The 20,385-nt window shown below is 36.9% G+C and overlaps 2 pseudogenes; both read left to right on the forward strand.

Moving 5' to 3' along the window:
* Positions 1 to 10,787: 10,787 nt before the first annotated feature.
* LOC132413615 (heterogeneous nuclear ribonucleoprotein H3 pseudogene) lies at positions 10,788 to 11,367 on the forward strand (annotated as a pseudogene).
* Positions 11,368 to 11,904: 537 nt separating this feature from the next.
* On the forward strand, positions 11,905 to 19,285 carry LOC132413616 (transcription factor TFIIIB component B'' homolog; annotated as a pseudogene).
* The last annotated feature ends 1,100 nt before the right edge of the window (positions 19,286 to 20,385 follow it).

Consider the following 20,385-nt stretch of genomic DNA (forward strand, 5'->3'; position numbering starts at 1 on the left):
GTTTTTCAAATTGTGGTTCCCAGATCATCAGCCTTAACATAACCGGGGAATTTGTCAGAAATTCAAATTCAAAGGACCCTTCTCAGACCTAATGAATCAGTCTGGGGATGAAGCCCAAGACTCTTTATATTAACAAGTCATTTTGTATATGCTCAAGTTTGAGAAAAATTTCTCTAGCTCTCTGCTACTCAAAGTGTGGTTCATAGAATAGCAGTAGCATTACTTGAGAACTTGTTAGAGGTGCAAAAGCATGGTCCACTCCAGACATATTGAATTAGAATACTCTTTTCAACAATATCTTTTGGTGATTTGTATGTACCTTAATATTGAAATGCACTGCCTAGGTTTTCAAGCTTCTCCAGGTGTAAGCAAGTAGCACTCAACAGCTACAGTAAAAGACAATACTTCAGTGAACAATGCAGCCTCTGTCAGCAGAAGCAGGACTCTTCACTAAAAAGGCTTGCACCATGGTACTTTCTATTTTTTCTTATCTAAGACATCAACTGTGGGAGAGGGAAGCCACTCCTTCCTTATTCCTAGAAGGCAGAAGTTTCCATGTCCTATAGCTGAGTCACTCAGACAAGGAATTACATATTAGCCACAGAGAGAGAGCAAGGTCAAGAACTTGTCCTTTTAGTTCTTATTGCTGAAATTTTCAACAAATCCTATCATGTACTTGGGAAAATTTACCTGATTCTACAATTCATCCCGGAAAACAAAATACTTAGACTAGCCAATATAATACTGAAAAACAAAAATGTTGGAGGACTTACACAAGCTGATTTCAAGACTTACTTTAAAGGTATCACAATCAAGAGACCATGGCATCGGCGAAAGAATAGACACAAAGATCAATGGAACAGAGTAGAGGGTCCAGAGAAACACCCACAACATCCACACAAATATATTCAACTAAATTTTGACAAAGGAGACAAGGTAATTCAATGAAGAATGTGTAATCTTTTCAACAAGTGGTGCTGTAATAATTGGAAGCCCACATGCAAAAATAAATAAATGTTACAATTTTCAAAAAAGTTATTAAAAATGTATCATGGACCTAAATGTTAAATGAAATACTACCAAACTTCTGGAGGAAAACATAGGAGAAGTTCTAGGTGACCATGAGACTGGCGATGAGTTTCAGAGACTGTTATGGGTTATATTGAGTCCCCCCGAATTCATGTTAAAGTCCTATTCCCCAGCACCTCAGAATATGGTCTTATTTAAAAATAGGGGTGTGGGGCTTCCCTGGTGCGTAGTGGTTGAGAGTCCGGCTGCCGATGCAGGGGACGAGGGTTCGTGCCCCGGTCAGGAAGATCCCACGTGCCGTGGAGCGGCTGGGCCCGTGAGCCATGGCCGCTGAGCCTGCGCATCCGGAGCCTGTGCTCCGCAACGGGAGAGGCCACAACGGTGAGAGGCCCGCGTACTGGAAAAAAAAAAATAGGGGTGTGGAAAATACAATTGTTTAAGTAAAGATGCGGTCATTCTGGAGTAAGGTGAGCCCCTAATTCAGTAGGATTGGTGTCCTTATATAAAGAGAAAATTTGGACACAGGGAGAATGCCAAGTGAAGATGGGAGTTAAGCCACCACAAGCCGAAGAACTACCAGAAACCAGGAGAGAGGACTGGAGCACATCCTTCCGCAGCACTTTCTGAGGAACTGTGGCCCTTCTGACCCCTTGATCTTGGATTTCTAGACTCTAGAACTGTGAGACAATACATTTTGTTGTTAAAGCCACTCAGGTTGTGGTACATTGTTAGAACACGCCTAGCAAAATAATACAGATGCAACACCAAAGTCACCATCTGTGAAAGAAAAAGTTGATCACTTACATTTATTTAAGTTAAAAACTCCTTTGCAGCAAAAGCCTGTTAAGAAAAACAAAATGCAACCACAGATTGTGAGAAAATATTTCAAAATCACACGTTAGATAAAAGAATGTATAAAAATTATATAAGCAACTCTTAAAACACAACAAGAAGATAAACAACTTAATTTAAAAATGCACAACTGATCTAACACATATGTTACCAAAGAAGACATATAGATGGGAAGTAAGAATATGAAAAGATGTGCAATATAATTTGTTATTAATAATTGCAAATTAAAACAACAATGAAATACCACTGTATATTGATTACAATGACAAAATCCAAGAAAATACAATTCCAATGGCTGACAGCAATGTGGTGCAAGAGGAACCCACATTCATTACTGGTGCCAATATAAAATATACAGCCACTTTGGAAGACAGCTTGTCAGTTTCTTAAAAAACTAATTATAGGGCTTCCCTGGTGGCTCAGTGGTTGAGAGTCCACCTGCCGATGGAGGGGACACGGGTTCATGCCCTGGTCCGGGAAGATCCCACATGCCACGGAGCAGCTGGGCCCGTGAGCCATGGCCGCTGAGCCTGCGCGTCCAGAGCCTGTGCTCCACAACGGGAGAGGCCACAACAGTTAGAAGCCCGCGTACCGCAAAAGAAAGAAAGAAAAAAAGAACTAATTATAGTTAGTCCAGCAATCACTGTTCTAGATATTTACCCAACAGATCTGATAACTAATGTCCACATAAAAATCTGCATACAAATGCATATAGCAACTTTATACATAATTGCTTGTAACTTTCACAATATCCAGTATGTCAAAGGAACCCAGGAGCTAATTGTGAGAGCTTCCAAGGGCCAAAGTTGGAAGAATTTGAGCAATAAAATAATGCATTGTTAGATTATAACCCAAAGTATAAAAGAAATATGCATGAGTCCATACTGATGTAAATAAATGATTGAATAAATAACTAAGTGGAGGAGAATGGATATATCTACCATGCAGAAGAATTTCAGATAATTTGTGTAGATATTCTGCCTTTAAAGAAGTAGAGCATAGCTTCCCTATGCTTAATCGTGAGTTGTGCATAGTGAATTTCTTCCAACAGTAGAAATTCATGGAAAGGAGAAAAGTTGATAAAGTTTTGGTTGATAAAGGGCTGTCTCTTCATAGCTGAGAACTCTGACATATACAGCCTCAACCAGGCGATCAAGGTTAACACAAACAATGATAAATCACGCTTGTATTATGTACTCTTTTTGCGGTATGCGGGCCTCTCACTGTTGTGGCCTCTCCCGTTGCGGAGCACAGGCTCTGGACGCGCAGGCTCAGCGGCCATGGCTCACGGGCCCAGCCACTCTGAGGCCTGTGAAATCTTCCCGGACCGGGGCACGAACCCACGTCCCCTGCATTGGCAGGCGGACTCTCAACCACTGCGCCACCAGGGAAGCCCTGTATTATGTACTCTTGATATGATGTGATGGTATTAGCACTTTGCCCTGTGGTCTTCCTTCCAAACACACATAGTTACTGTCTAATCATGAGAAAAACATTAAACAAATCCCAATTGTGGGATATTCTACAAATACCTAATGAACACTCCTCCAAACTGTCAATGTCATCAAAAACAAGGAAAATCTGAGAAACTTGTTTAGCCAAGAGAAGCCTAAAAGTCATGACTACTGAATGTAATGTGGTGTCATGAATGAGATCCTAGAACAGAAAAAGAACATTTGGTACAAACTAAGGAAATCAGAATAAATTATGAACTTTAGCTCATAATAGTGTATCACTATTAGTTCATTTATTGTAAAAAATGCACCAAAATAACACAAAATGTTAATAATAGTGGAAACTGGGTATGTAGGGCATGTAGAAACTCTGTACTATTTCCTCAACTTTCCTGTAACACTAATACTGCTTTAATATAAAATACTTATGTTTTATAATGTTATAAAATGTATGTCATGAATTTTTTAAAGTCATAATATGTTTTATTATGATATGTATGGGTGTTTTTAGGTATTATATTCACTTTTACATCTTGAGCTTCTCCTCATATTGGCCAATTAAGATTTTCTTGAAATATTTAAAAAATCAACCAGAAAGTCAAAGCTTCAATTAAAAATGCACAATCACAATAGTTAAACAGAATGGTGTACACAATAATCAGCTGTTTTAGAGATATCAGATTGTGCACTGTATTCATGTTTAACTCCTCAAGTGCAACACCAGTTTTTAATTGATAAACTTCATTTTTTAGAACGTTTTTAGGTTCACTGCAATAACTTTTAGATGTAATTTTGCAACTGAAAAGAGTCAATAACAGTTGCTTGCTTGGTTGATTATATGATAAATATTTTGTTCCCTACTATGTAACACTTACCAATAAATGCCAATAGTAATTGCAACAAAAACTTTTGCTTTTAAAGCTGGGTAAAAGGCAGAAGTAATCATGTAATCATCTTGTAATTATATGGTACTTACTATGCAATTACATAGTAAATACATTGTAAATTCAAAATAATTACATGGTTATTTGCATTATGCATAGTATCTAATCCAATTTTGACACATAAAACAGTGGTAGCATCCAAAGGGTTACCCAAATTTCTCCCACCTTCACCACAGGATCAGGAATAATGGAAGTAATTAAAGGAAGTCCTTTAACAAATGCATGATAGTATATGATTGGAAACTATCCATTCATATTTATGACATAGGTAGAATTATAAATTAGTGCAGAATGGGATTAGCAATTAGACTATAAATTATCAATTAAAGTTTATGCTAACAGTGATTTTGGTGTTGGTGATAGCAAATGATATTTTATCAAAAACAATTAAATGAAGACTCTTTAGAAAAAAAATTGCTATAATGACATCATGTGTCTTATAATGGCTGATAAAGGGCCGTCATTTTGCAATTTTAATCATCATGATAGTAATTTTAACAGAAACATTTGAATGTATTTAGGAATATTTACAGAAGCTTGTAATATGAGTCCCTAAAGTGTTTATGCCCCTAAATGAATATTTTGGCTTTTGAAAATAGAAACAATGTAGTTATCTTTAGAAGTAAGTTGCTTGAGAGACTGACTTCTTCTGGAATTGCGGAATAAGAAGCACAATAGACTCTCTACCCAACAAAACAACCATTTATATACAGAAAATTTTATTTAAAAAAAAAAACTAATTTAAGTCTCTGTAAATTATCCTAAGGGAATACAGCAAGTGGAAAAATATTCATTCAATAAAATCTACTAAATTTTAAGTAATAACAATGAGGGTCTGTGGCATTTGAGCCACAACCCATTGCCTCCCCACACTCCAAAACCTTCATCGTACAGGCTGCCTCTCCTTCTGGTTTCCAGTCTAAGAAATTATATTGTCACGAGATGGCTAGACTCCTGGTATTTCTCATTTTCCTCAACTCTACATTGCTGAAGCTGTATCTTGGGCCCACATGGCCAAGAGGGCCAAGGCTCCCTTCTATCCCCAAGTTCCCACTCTCTCAGCAAAAGCACAGGCACCAGAAAACCAGAATACTGGGCCCCATTCACCCCCACTTCACCTTGCTTCTAGGGTGGAGGTTCCAGGGAAGGGAAAAGCCAAGAAGACTAGGGAACACTCTCCACCCTCTGCCCAGCACCTGGTCTTAGAGCAAGGGTGTAACTCCAGGAGAAATGGGTCATTGTCCCTGGTCCCAGATCTTGTGCAATTATGCAAAGGTTATACCCTATAGGGTATAAGACACACTATAGGACAAAAAAACTTCCCAGTCCTGCCTGAGGAATTGATTTTATTTGGAAGAATGTGAAGAATCCTGTGCCTGTGAGAGAAAGGGGAGATGTCACAAACAACAGTGATCTTGGCTGAGAGCAGCTAGAAGGGTGCACATAGCTTTACCAGTAGCAAAAAGTTGAGATCATGGAGCAGTCACAAGTTTAACAGAGAGAACCAGGGATCACATCTAACCCCAGAGTACAGCAACACTCTGCACACACTTCAGGTTGAACCAACCAAGGAGCAATCAGAGCAGAAGACAGAAATTAAAACATTCCCCAAGTCACACACATAGCTAAGGGCAGAAGCCTCACTGAAACTAAGGGCTTAAGCATGACTTCTAACCAAACATTGGCTGGACAGTAAACTACTATGACAAAAAGTAATTATTAATAAGCCAGGTTTAAAAATAAAATCACACCCATCCTAGGCAGACTGGAAAACTGTGAATTCCCAAGTGGTCTAAAAAGTGATCATACAGGGAAAATCCATGCTACTCCTTCTGGAATGAATGAGGTCAGGTCGGGGTGCAAACATGTAATATACTCTTTGAACTGTGGAAGCAGCCTCTAACCATACATGCATTGAATTGCAAAAGGCAAATGTCTAACAGGCCAAGGGGACTTAAGCACATCTTTTGACCAATAAGTGACTTATGCTGACCCGGGACAATTTCTGGGTAATCAGGTAAAAAAGATAAAGACCACCTGAGCTGGGTTGTCAGAGACAGCACATTGCAATGGAAATAGACTTCATAGAGTTAGTTCCGCCAACTTACTAAGCAAATAAATAGTAATTAAACAAACAATAGCAACCCTCAGGATCAGGGAGAGTTAAGATCCTGAAGTGTTACAATATATTATCTAAAATGTCCAATTTTCAAGAGAAGTTATGAGGCATGCCCCAGAAAAGGAAAATGTGACATGTACACGTGGAAAAAAAGGCAATTCAATGAGGAAACAATAGTGTTTTCAACAAATGGTGCTGAGACAATATCTACATGCAAAAGAATGAATTTGGACTCCTACCTCCTACACACCATAAAAGAAAAAAATTCACTCAAAATGGATTGTAGATCTAAAGGTAAAAGATAACAGTATAAAACCTTTAGAGGAATACATAAGTTCTTGTGACCTTGGATTAGATAATGATTTCTTAGTTAGACAATGATTTCTTAGATATAATACCAAGCACACAAAAAGACAGATAGTGCAATTTAAACCCAGGCAGATGATTTGAATAGTCATTTCTCAACAAGGACGTGCAATGGTTAATAAGCTCATGAAAAGATGCACAACGATGTTAGCTATTAGGGAAATGCAAATCAAAACCACAGTGATTTAACATTTCACATCTACTAGGATAGCTACAGTCAAAACGACAGATAAAACATATTGTCGGGCTTCCCTGGTGGCGCAGTGGTTGAGAGTCCGCCTGCCGATGCAGGGGACACGGGTTTGTGCCCCGGTCCGCGAGGATCCCACATGCCGCGGAGCGGCTGGGCCCGTGAGCCATGGCCGCTGAGCCTGTGCGTCCGGAGCCTGTGCTCCGCAACGGGAGAGGCCACAGCAGTGAGAGGCCCACGTACCACAAAAAAACAACAACAACATATTGTCAAGGATGTAACAAAATTAGAACTTTCATACATTGTCAGTAAGAATGTAAAATGGTGCAGCCACTTGGAAAATAGTTTGGCAGTTTCATAAAAGTTTAGCATAAATTTACCATATGATCCAGTAATTCCACACCTAGACTACATAAGAGAAATGAAAAAGTATGTCCATATAAAGATTTTTACATGAATGATCATAGTAACAATATTTGTAATAGCCCAAAAGTGGAAACAATGCAAACATGCCTCAGCTGATGAATGTATAAAAAGTTGTGGTTATCCCTACAATGGAATAGTATTTGGCAATAAAGAATGAATAAAATGTTGATACATGTTGCAGCATGGATGAACCTCTAAAATAAAGTACTAAATGAAAGAAGCCCGATGCAAAAGACCCCGTTTTGTATGATTTTATTTATGTGAAATGTCCAGAAAAAGTAAATCTTTAGAGACAGTAAGTATATTAGTAATACCAACTCTGGGACTGGAGTTGGAAACAGGAAGTGACTGCAGTGGGCACCAGGTATCTTTTGGAGGTAATGGAAGTCTTCTAAAGTTAGAACATGGTAATATTTGCACAACTCTATAAGTAAAAAAAAATATTTATGGTACATATATGATACTTCAATAATTTTTTTAAAGTAGTTTCCTTGGTAAATAACTATAGTTATTATATATCATATCTCAAGTCAGAGATAGATACTCATGCTAAATATAGGATGACATATATATATAGACCCCCTCTTTGCTTCCCACTTCATCACACCTTCTTTCAATTATTTGGGAAATATTGGGTATCAGTCACCATAGCAAACTGAAACTAAGAATTGTAATCCTATATTCTGATCTATTCTAAGCAATAGGAACAAATCCATTTTAAGTATAGTAAAAGGATAGGCAAATTTTATATTTTTGTTTGATTTTTCTCATAGAAGTTAGATAAATTTCCATGTGTCATGAGAATTGTTACCTCAAATTAAAATTTTTTTTTTATTCTTAGAGAGAATTCTGCACTTAATTCTAGTAAGCAATGTGATCTAATATCAACTTTTAGTGAATTTTTGCTGCTATCTTAAAAATACATCTTGCATAATGTATTATAATATGGATTAAATCAAAAGGCGTAATGTTAACATCCAACCCTGTTGTTTATTCAAGTCAATCTACTTATATATACAAATCTGATATTTACTTCTTAAAATATTTAACAGGCATAAGTGCCCATAAATCAGCTATGACAATCACTGTTAAAGCAATCAATAGTAAGGAATATGCATTAATTCAAATAATATTGACAGGCTCATGAACCTGCATCAGTCTTCCGTGAAGTAAGAGAAATGAGACATCTTCCAAAAAATCAATATTTTCCTTTTTATGTCATTTACTCGAAGATTATCAATAATACATTACTTTTTTACCTTATGTGTCAGGGTTCTAATTTTTAAATACAGGCATCTTTACATTTCAATGTAAAATGATAATCTACAAGAAACTGAGAGACTAAAAATCATTTGATGGAAATATTTCTGGAAGTTTAATCATTGCTTAAAAACAAGTATATGTATATATACTTACTCACACTTACATATATATATATATATATATATATATACAGTTAAACATACATATACATGTACTGTTGATGTATTTTTGTGTACAGTAGCATAAGAAAGCTTTGTGTTTTTTTAAAATGCTCCTTCGTTTCATTCTAAAGGTAAATTGTGTGAAAGAAATAGCAGAAATATCAACACACATCTTTTTTAACCCTTGTGAACTGAGATGTTACACAGGTACATACTTAGGTAAAATACAAAATGTGAAATTACCACAGTCATTCATCAAAAAAGAAACATTTTAATTGGTTATAGGTGGAAAATATCTACTTGACAGTCAGTTTCTCACTTTTCATGTAAGTGCTTTGCTGCTTGGATGCCTAATCTTGTTTAGTGTAAGAAAAGTAATTTGACATGAAAGTACCTAGATGGCTGCCGAAAATTAATTGCCAATTAAAAAAGAAAAATGTTTGTGCTACTCTATAAACAAGCCAACATATAAACCTTTCAGTCTTGTTGCTTTATTTATGTCTTTATAGATCTGGTTTCAAGCTATTTGCATACAATTTACAAATTCATATTATAATTCCCCAGTATATTTATGATTTTATAGTTGTATATATTTTACCTCCATGAGAAATATTTATTTCTGTCTGCTTCTGTTGCTTATTATTTTAACAAAAACATCACATTGCATTTGATAGTTTATTTATCTTCTTTAGAATAAGACATTTTTATTTGTAAAGGAGAAAGAAAATATTTTACCACCCCAAAGAGGCACAAATGAGTACATGCGTGTATGCACACACAACACAACACACACACCACACACACACACACACACACACACACACACACACACAGAAACCCAAATTTAGAAAATGCTCTGTACCCTTCAGCTCTATGTTGGTCTCCAAAGTATTGAGGACACCAATTTTTAGAGATAAGAGGAAGAGCTTTCTCATATGAAGGAAACTTTCTTTGAGAAATTAATGGATTCTGCTTAAGTTCCAGTACCTGAGTTCTTGTAAACTATTGTTCATTTGGAAATCTAAATTGGCAAAAAGGAAAGATATTTGAATTCTTTGTTCTCTCCTCTAATAGGATAATTTGAGATTAAAGATAAAATCTGGAGCCACATAGTAAGAGAAAATCAAATGAAGAGAAAAAAATACCAATGTTCTAAAAATGTTAGAAGGGAAACCAATAAATATATATATATATATGTGGGCTTCCCTGGTGGTGCAGTGGTTGAGAGTCCGCCTGCCGATTCAGGGGACACGGCTTCATGCCCCGGTCCGGGAGGATCCCACAGGCCGTGGAGCGGCTGGGCCCGTAAGCCATGGCCGCTGAGCCTGCGCGTCCGGAGCCTGTGCTCCGCAACGAGAGAGGCCACAACAGTGAGAGGCCCGCGTACCGTAAAATATATGTGTGTGTGTGTGTGTGTGTGTGTGTGTATACTATATATATTTTTATATGAAGGATGGAGAAATATTGAAGAAATAATGCTGCTTGAGCCTAGATATGAGTAAGTTAGATGATCCCAGTAGTATAAAATATAAAATATTATAAAAAATAAAAGACAAGACTCAATCCAGGTTTCTACAACATTGAGTTATGTGACACACAGGAGTTCAAATCCTGTGCAACCTGATTGCTGCACTTTCAAAAGTCCAACTATATTCTCTCTTAGTTAAGAATTGCAATTTTATTTTTTAAAATAACTGTCAAAGACCATTTTATATTTGTATCAAAATTTTGTAGGGTTGTATATCTCATTAACACTATCCTGCTTACTATCTGTCATATTTTCATACTTCATATTTTAACATTTCGGCAGCTTTTTCTGGCTATGTAAAATTACCAGTGAGATGAAAGGGGTGATTTGTTCCAGATCAAATATTCATCAATGCTATCATACTGCGCCGGGGGTGGAGATGGATGACAAAAATAATATATTTGTTTTATCTCTGGCATCTGTCCTGGCTTTTTCTTCCCTAATACCCTGGTTATGGAGGTTGTGATGACTATGGTGGCTATAATAATTCTGGTTATGGGCATGATGGCTTTGATGATAGAATGAGAGATGGAAGAGGTATGGGAGTTCCAGGCTATGGTGGAGCTGCTAATGTAAGTTCAGATTTTCATGGTGGTCATATTGTATATATGAGAAGATTACATTTTCATTCAATTGAAGATGACATTGCTAATTTCTTCCCAGCACTAAATCCAATACTAGTTTATACTGATATTGGAGCTGATGGCAGAGCAACCAGAGAAGCAGATGTACAGTTTATGACACATGAAGTTGCAGTCGCTCGCCATGTCTAAAGATATGAGTAACATACAACATCAATACATTGAATTCTTCTTGAATTCTAGTCCTGAGGTGGCTTTGGAATGGGAGATTCTGGAATGGGATGCTATGGCAGAGATGGAATGTATAAAAAGGGAGATTATGTATCTATTGGGAGAATGGGAATGATGAACAACTTACAATGGAAGATACAGTATTCCTGTTGGCTTAGGTGGTGGTGGATGCAGTGGAGGTTACCATGGGCAAGATGGCAAGAATGAGGTGAATGGTGTGTGATGTACCGAAGCATAGCCACCAAATGTACAGAGTTCTGACCACAGCATCTGGTCTACTAAGCTTTCTTACAGATTTAACTTCTTTTGTATTTTAGGAACTTTATACTGACTGAAGGAATATGTTTTCAAAGTATTATTTGAAAAAGCAACAGATTGTGATGAAAAAAATTTTTCTGTAGGTTTTAATTATTGCATACGTTGACTTAAAAGTAAAATTTCATATAAAAAAAAAGAAAAGAAGTATGTTATATGGCCCTCATCACTTCTAAACTGAACTACTGTAAAAGCAGTCAAGAATATATATCTTGAACAAGGTACCGGGAGAAACTTAGCTATTAGTGTAGCAGGGTCATGAAGGAGAGGCGGCGGCGGGAGATCGGAGGCGGCGGCGGAGGCGTGAAACTGCGGTAACTGCCCGCTGGGCTGTTGGTGTGTCTTTGTGGGAAGGGCGTAGTTCCTAAAGCCCTCTCCCGGCAGCGGCCGGGGCTCGGGGTTGAGCGCGGCCGTGGAGTCGCCTCCCCCGGCCCCTGGCTCCGCCATGTTCCGCAGGGAACGCCTTAGCGTGAAGCCCAATGTCAGGCTGGAGCAGGCCCCAGGGGCTCCACCGCCCTCAATCCACAGCGTGAACGAGAGGCTCCCAGGCCGCCGAAGCCTGCAGCGGCCTCTGTCGCGAAGCCAGCGGAATCCACAGATGTGCCCCGGTGGATTGCGGGGAAGCGGAGCCCCGAGAAAAGGCTCCCAAGAGCAGTGATGAAAACACAGATGGTGGGAAGGATGTTGAAGAATCCAGTAAATCTTCCTCTACCGTTTCACAGAGAAGAAAGCGAGTATCAACTACTTTTAGTCTGGTTAAACCTAGTGTCAGTGTTCTTTCAGAACCTCATCCTTTGTCTACAGTTAATCAAGAAGCTCCACGGACACATCCTGTTCTAACAAAAGAGAAACAGCCATGCTCAGACAGATATCGAATATATAAAGCCCAGAAACTGAGAGAAATGTTAAAAGAAGAATTGAGGAAAGAGAAGAAGCAATGGAAAAACAAATATGCTGTAAATGAAAGTCAGAGGCCACCAGATCGTTCCAAAATGACTATGAGAGACTTCATATATTACCTGCCAGATAACAATCCAATGAGTTCTTTACTGGAGCAAGAAAAGAAAACTGAAAAATCATTGACACCAGTCCAGACAAGAGAGCAAGAAGGTAAGAGTACTCCTGATGGTGAAGATAATGAAGAAATAGAAGAGGAGATGGATGATGGGCCATTGCTGGTTCCTCAAGTAAAAGTGGCAGAAGATGGTTCTATTATTTTGGATGAAGAAAGTTTAACTGTAGAAGTTTTAAGGACGAAAGGCCCCTGTGTTGTTGAGGAAAATGACCCCATATTTGAGCGTGGTTCTACAACTACATACTCCAGCTTTAGGAAAAACTATTACTCTAAACCATGGTCAAATAAAGAAACAGATATGTGTTTTTTTAGCCATCAGCATGGTAGGAACTGACTTTTCTATGATTGGACAGCTTTTTACTCACAGAGACAGGATAGAAATTAAGAGCTTCCCTGGTAGTGCAGTGGTTAAGAATCTGCCTGCCAATGCAGGGGACACGGGTTCAAGCCCTGGTCCGGGAAGATTCCACATGCCGCAGAGCAAGTAATCCTGTGTGCCACAACTACTGTGCCTGCGCTCTAGAGCCTGCAAGTGACAACTACTGAGCCCACGTGCCACAACTACTGAAGCCTGCATGCCTAGAGCCTGTGCTCTGCAACAAGAGAAGCCACTGCAATGAGAAGCCCATGCACCACAACGAAGAGTAGCCCCTGCTCACCACAACTAGAGAAAGCCTGCGTGCAGCAACGAAGACCCAACACAACCAAAAATAAAAGAAACAAATAAATAAATAAATTTTAAAAAATAATAAAATAAAATTTTAAAAAGAATATATATCTTAATATTTGTTGATTTCCTATTATATGTTCTATACTCTGAAAGGTACATTTATCTAGATGATCTCATTACTGTTCTGCAAGGTAGATATTAATAGCTCTAATAATGTGAACAAGAACGTAATAAGTCCTCTCTAAATACAATATTACTTTGCTGTTGCATTCATGGGTCTTCAGAACAGTTTCTTATCTATATCTCCAGTTTTAGTTTTATTTTTAAAATATTTTAAAATAATGCTGCAGTTGAAATAATTGCTTACTATTGCCCAAATAAGTCTCAGTAGAACATCTGCTCCAATAATCAATTTTACTTAAAACACTGGTGCCGGGCTTCCCTGGTGGCTCAGTGGTTGAGAGTCCGCCTGCCGATGCAGGGGACAAGGGTTCGTGCCCCGGTCTGGGAAGATCCCACATGCCGCATAGCGGCTGGGCCCGTGAGCCATGGCCGCTGAGCCTGCGCGTCCAGAGCCTGTGCTCCACAATGGGAGAGGCCACAACACTGAGAGGCCCGCGTACCGAAAAAAAAACAAAAAAAACAAAAAAGAACACTGGGGCCAAGTGAAAACTAATGTCTTCATCGTATTACAGTATATTAGTAATAAGTTGTTGCTATATGGTATAAATACATATTTATATATTATTAAATAATGCAAAATTGCATATATTTTTGAACTAAATAAGAAACTTCAAATAAATTTCTAGCTTCAGTTGGCATTTTCTAGGTAGATGAAGAAGGCTCGGGACATGGTTAATTGTTCACAAGACCTCTGCTTTCAGGCAGATGGAGTTGTGTGTTCCATTTGCAGGATGTATGGTGTCCCAGTTCTATCACTTCATATCTGTGCAATGGCACCTATATTTACACAACCTTATCTGCAGCACTGGGAATAACTTCTCATTCATAAGGGTTCTTTAAATAGTACCCGAATGAACGAATACTTGAATGGAAAATGCTTATTTGATTAATATTGGTGTCCATTACTAGATTCTAAGCTTCTTGAATGGAGGAGTAGTAATGAATAGTAATGTTCACTGTTTTATTGCATTTTGGGGATTCAGTTGGAACTTGGCATATCAGGCACCATGTAAGTGAGAAAAAATATATACACACTTACAGAGAAACACCTAGGTCTTTATCTTTTACCATGTTCATTTTTTGCTTTTAGAACTATTTCCAATATTTGTTTGTTAAAGGGCTGCAAGTTATCCTACTCCCTATATGGTTTATCATACCACTAACATAATTACCATCAAAGTAGGAAGCCCATTGTATACTCATTTGACCCCATCATGCCCTGTGGAACAGATATTTCAGGATGTTGATTGATCTAAACACAAAATAAGTTCATAGCCAGTATGAATTCATCTAGAAGAATTTTCACATATTTGACATTTAATAAAATTGTGATATACATTATATCTTGATGAAATATATGTTTTCAACCTTCTCACAAGAGTACATGTAACAGAAAGAAGTCTGTAATTAATATTTGAAAACTTTTGTCTACATCCTGAATCTGCTACCATAAACTGTGTGTCCATGTGAGAATCACTTAAATTCTCTCATTCTGCTTCTACCTTTGAACTTGCAGAATATAATATTTGACCTACCAATGTATCTGGGTTGGTGTGAGGAAGAAATGATATCATGTGTGGTAAAATGCTTTGTGAATTATAAAGCACAGTGTCCATATGCTGCTCTGTTACTTGGTGGTTCCTGGCTAGGCATGTCCCTGTCAGTTTGACCAGTTGTTCTAACAGATTTGAAAAGCTGAGTTTCAAACAAAAGATATAAAGCTAAAATGGGTTGCTTTAGACATCGTTGCATTTAGTCTTTCTAACGATTGACATATTATCTAATGTAGCAATGGGAACAAAGTCTCCCTTGGTCATCAACTCCAAAAGTTTTCATTCCATATAGAAAAGAGAAACTTTCTCCAAATGTGCTCTACAATTCCTACTCACTGCTATGCTAGATTAGTTAGCATAGATTCATGCTAACGATCAATTGATCACATGCTTATATGAAGTCTCTTTTTGTATATTTCCTGCTGTTCTATAAAGGTTTCTACTATGAATGAAGATGTAATAACAAATTGTTATAACAAAATGTTAAAAACATTTTAAAGACATGTTTCAAAACCAAAAAATTACTATTGTTGTGGTGAAGACAAATTTTTTTTTAGATTTATTTTATTTATTTATTTATTATTTATTTATTTATTTTTTGGCGGCGTTGGGTCTTCGTTGCTGCACGCGGCCTTTCTCTAGTTGCGGCAAGCGGGGGCTACTCTTCATTGCGGTGTGAGGGTTTCTCATTGCTGTGGCTTCTCTCGTTGCCGAGCACAGGCTCTAGGCACGCAGGCTTCAGTAGTTGTGGCATGTGGGCTTCAGTAGTCATGGCTTGCCAGCTCTAGAGCACAGGCTCAGTAGTTGTGGCGCACGGACTTTGTTGCTCCGTGGCATGTGGGATCTTCCCAGACCAGGGCACGAACTCGTGTCCCCTGTGTTGGCAGGCGGATTCTTAACCACTGCACCACCAGAGAAGCCCCAGATATTTTTAAGGTGCTTATTTCTTTGTTCATTAGAGTAATGTATATACTGGAGACTCTTAACTGCCTTTGAAAAATTAGGAACTTAAAAATATACAGATGGCAAGGCTCCATTTTTAAAAATAGCTTTGAGGTTGTACTCAGTTTTCTGTATTTTTTTACTGTTCCATAATTGATTCTGATGGCTCAGTGTCAAACACAGATTTTGAGTGTGCGTGCGTATTATCTGAAAATGATAATTATACATAAAACACATTATTTTGATGCTTATTATTACAAATTTACTTCTGTAAAGCTTTTTCCCTTAGACAAATGAATTTGGAGAATGCAACATGCTAGTAAAAGGAGTGAATGTTTTAAATCCACAGAAGTATAAATGATTTGTAACTTTAAAAAAAAGACACATTTAAATTTTACTTCATGAAAATATAGTAACTTTATTTAGATGTATCAATAATATATTTACACCATCACGTACCCTTTGACAAGCAGTTGGGCTGAGGTAGCAGTACACATTAAAATATTTCAAGCACTTTTGTATTTCTCAGATATCAACCATTAATGGGTGGTTGAATATTTTACATATGCTATTTTAACTATCTCAAAATAGACAGTAAAATTCAATTTAGAACATTAAAACTATCTTTCCCTACTAAATAAACCATAGGTGTCCCTACAGTTCTGACACTAATGTAATTATTATTAGCTTGCAATTCTTATCTGAGACAGTTATATAGATAAAGTAAGCCCTGAGTAGCATTAAATCGGCCAATTTGACATTCTTATCAGTAATGACCCTTACATGGCTGTTTTGTTGTAGAATACGGTATGATCAAGTAATAGCAGGTGGGTCCTTACTGACATTAGTTATTTACAAGTCAATTATCCTTATTTTATCTGAGCTCTTTAGGTCATACATAATGAATATTTATTAACCTTTTGCAAATTCTCAAGATATATATATATGTATACATATATATATCTTAATATATATAAATATTTGTAAACTCCAGGCTATCACAAAAAATACGTTACAATGAGTTTATTTCAGAAAATTGAAGTCTTTTATGTAACCATAAATAAGTTTCATTCAGAGACATTTTTCTCAAAACGTTATTTGAAAATTAGAGTTTTCTCTATTGACAGAGTGGTTTTCTAAAAAAAGAAAATTTCCCGATATCTAAGGAACATTTCCCATGCTCACGTTGGAACAAACTTTAGCATGTTACTTTTCTTATCAGTTTATAATTTGATTCCTCATTGTTCTTTATATGTAAAATGGAGCTACTAATATTCTCTTCTTGATTATTTTATAGTATTCTTGTAGTAATACTTTTAAATATAAAGGGGCATATGAAAACAGTTTGGAAATAAAATGTTTCTACTTTGAATTGGAAGATTAGAAGATTTTCATTTTAGAACTTGAAGCAATCACCCAGGAACTGACTTAGCAATTTTAAAAGCTTCATTTTAACAGATATTGTTAGTGAATTCTCCCTTTTAATTAGGAGATCTTAAGGTTGCAATTTAGTTTCCCTGCTTAGGGAGCTACAATTCACAGGCACAGGTTTTAGTTCTCATATGCGTATGACTGAGGTGAAGAGAAATGTCACACAGATTCCAAGTAAGGAACTAGATTTGAGCACTGAAAGTCACACCCAGTTTGGGAGCAAAAATTCTGAAAAATTCTTTATTTGGAGCAACATAGGAGCTAATTCCCATGAAAACTCAGGAATCTGTACCTAAATAAATATTTTGGATGTCCAGTGGTCTGGGGCATAACAACATATTCTGCGTAAAAAGAGTTCTAAAATCTCAGTGGTCTTCTACACACACATTTCTTTCTTGCACCCTGTGGGGTGGGTGTAATATCTCTGTTTCAGGCTGTAGATCAGGCTCAGGTCAGCTCTTCATAGCTTTCATTTCAGGACTAAAGCTGAAGAAGCAATCACTATTTATGATGTTTTAATTTTTCAAGGTGCAGAGCAGGATAGCTAGAGGGCGAGGCAAAACCAGGCAAGTCCATACAAGCATATTTAAAGTGAGCTTACCTTCCACTGGACAAAACAAGTTACGTGGCCAAGCCCAAAGTCAACGAGCCTGGGAATTTTGGCAAGAGTGAAGGTAAAGAGAGAATTCTAAACACTACCGCAATATCGTTATCCCCTCAAAGGTGAAAGACAAGTTGGTGCACTTGTATGCTCCTAAGGAGAAAGAAAAAGTCAAAATACTTGTGGTAAATCTTTTAGGATCTCAGAGGCAACATATACATTACATTTGATGCTATGACTTTAAAACAATCTGAAACTGCCATCTTTCAGCGGGGTCATTGTTGAGAGAAAATTCTGTAGGAGTCTTGAATTTCTTTACTTCCTGTAAGCAAGGCACTAACTGCCCTTTATTCCAGGATAATCTTTCAAAGAATTTTTGTATAGCAAACAATGTTGGAAGTTAGAGATACTGTCTCTCTCTTACATATATCTTATATTAATTTAAACTATCCTTCTTATTTATTACTTTTCAGAATTATATATGTCCAATCAAGCTTGTTAATTACATTGTTCTTACAGATTTTTTTGTCTGCTTGACCTATCAACTGCTGAAGAGAGGTACATTAAAATTATCTATTATGATGGTACATTTGTCTGTTTTTCCTTGTGATTATATCTCTTTTTGAGCTATGTGTTTTAAGGATACATCACTAGGTCATAAAAGTTTAGAATTGTAATAAATGTTCTTGCTATGTACAGACTTGCTTTATAATAATGTTCTTTTTATTAGCCTTTTGCGGCAAAATTTCTGCAGCCTCTGCTCACAGATTGACTCGTCTGGTTCTAAGTTTCTTGTTGGAAAGTGGTATAAACAAACACTGCAGGTGGCTCACAAAACCTCAGGCAGATATTTCTTTTATAGCTGAGGTCCCAACAGTGACAATGTAATCCAGAAGTCTGAAGTTGTGATGATAGCTTCTTGATTCCCCAGATTTCAGAAGTGATAGAGCTTGGAGCTCCTTTGGGAAGTCAATTCGGAGACATTGTTCTGGCAGTCGTTCCCAGATTCTATACTATATCACCCAACAATTTTAAACACCTAATTAATTCCCTCTGTTAAATTTCTTTCTTTTTAAACTATCTAGAGTAGATTCTGTCACTGAAACTCACATAATATAGTAACTGGTAACACCACTCTAGTGATTGGAATCTGGGCTTGGTGCCTAGTTGGTCTTGAAAACAGCATATTCATTTACTTCCAGGTAGAGTACCAGTAGTTTGTACATGAAAGCTGTGAATAAGTTGCCTAAATTTTCCCTCTTGATTCCCCTTTGGCAGACCAAATGCATGCTGCCACACCACCGTGCTGAGAATGAAGACTGTAGTAAGACCATGAGAGTGAATGACTGTTTCATCCACTGGAAAGTTTAAAGTTGCTATAACAGGATAGACTTTAAATCTTAAGTTCTTGACTAAAGGCATAGTAGAAAGAAGGAAGTTTCTATGACTGTCCTAAAAGACAATCAGAGCCAGATGCTCTGGGTTGAGAAATTACAGCATATTCAGAGAGCCTTCTGTTATCTTAAATACTAATTGGAGCACACACTGGAAAAGAATTAAAGGCTGATATTGAGAATATTGATAGTTTAAAGGATTTATCTGATTCAGCTTGCCTTCAACCCCCCACCCCACCTGTCAGCGACTCTGTAGGGCCTTCACCAGAGTCAGATGTCAGCGTGCCATGTCCCAGGGGACCCGACATTTACACATAATGAGAAATGCAAGATTATGCTAATATACATTGGCAAAAAATTTCACAATATTGTGTGAGTCATTGATAGAATACAAGACCATAAAAGAAAACACATAGATTTGGATTGGTTGAATTTATTGATGTGAAAATATATGTCAGACCTCTATGCTGTCCAATAGAAATGTAATGTGAACTCTATATATGTAATTTGACTTTTCTAGTAGCCACATAAAAAGTAAAAAACAATAGGGAAATGAACTTTAGTATTATGTTTTATCTATCCAATGTGTACAAAATACTCTCATTTCCAAATAGAATCAATATAAAATATTAAACATATATTTTACATTGTTTTTACTACCTCTTCAAAATCCAGCATGATTTTCCACTTACAGCATATCTCAATTCCAATGGTAAGTTTTCATCAGAAATATTCGATTTGTTTAAATATAATAAAACTTATAGTTGAGAAAGTAGAATCATATCCCCCAAGACTTTCCAAATATACTTAAAAGTTTCATAAAAGAATCAAATACCAAAATATTATTTTCCATTAGTATTTACAACAATTTTAATGAAACTAATTTATCATTATTGCAAGAATTGTTTTGATTTTGAAGCAAAAAATTTTAAAAATTACTTCTATCCAAGTTAAATAAATTCAATAATTCTTGTACCAAAATAACATTATTATTGATTTGTATAATGAAAAATTTTAATTTTAATATAAATCTGTGTACCAGCCTAGCTAAGACACAAATAAACTCTTCCTTTTCTT

The sequence above is a fragment of the Delphinus delphis genome, chromosome 18 (assembly GCF_949987515.2).
Source record: "Delphinus delphis chromosome 18, mDelDel1.2, whole genome shotgun sequence".
Lineage (NCBI taxonomy): Eukaryota > Metazoa > Chordata > Mammalia > Artiodactyla > Delphinidae > Delphinus > Delphinus delphis.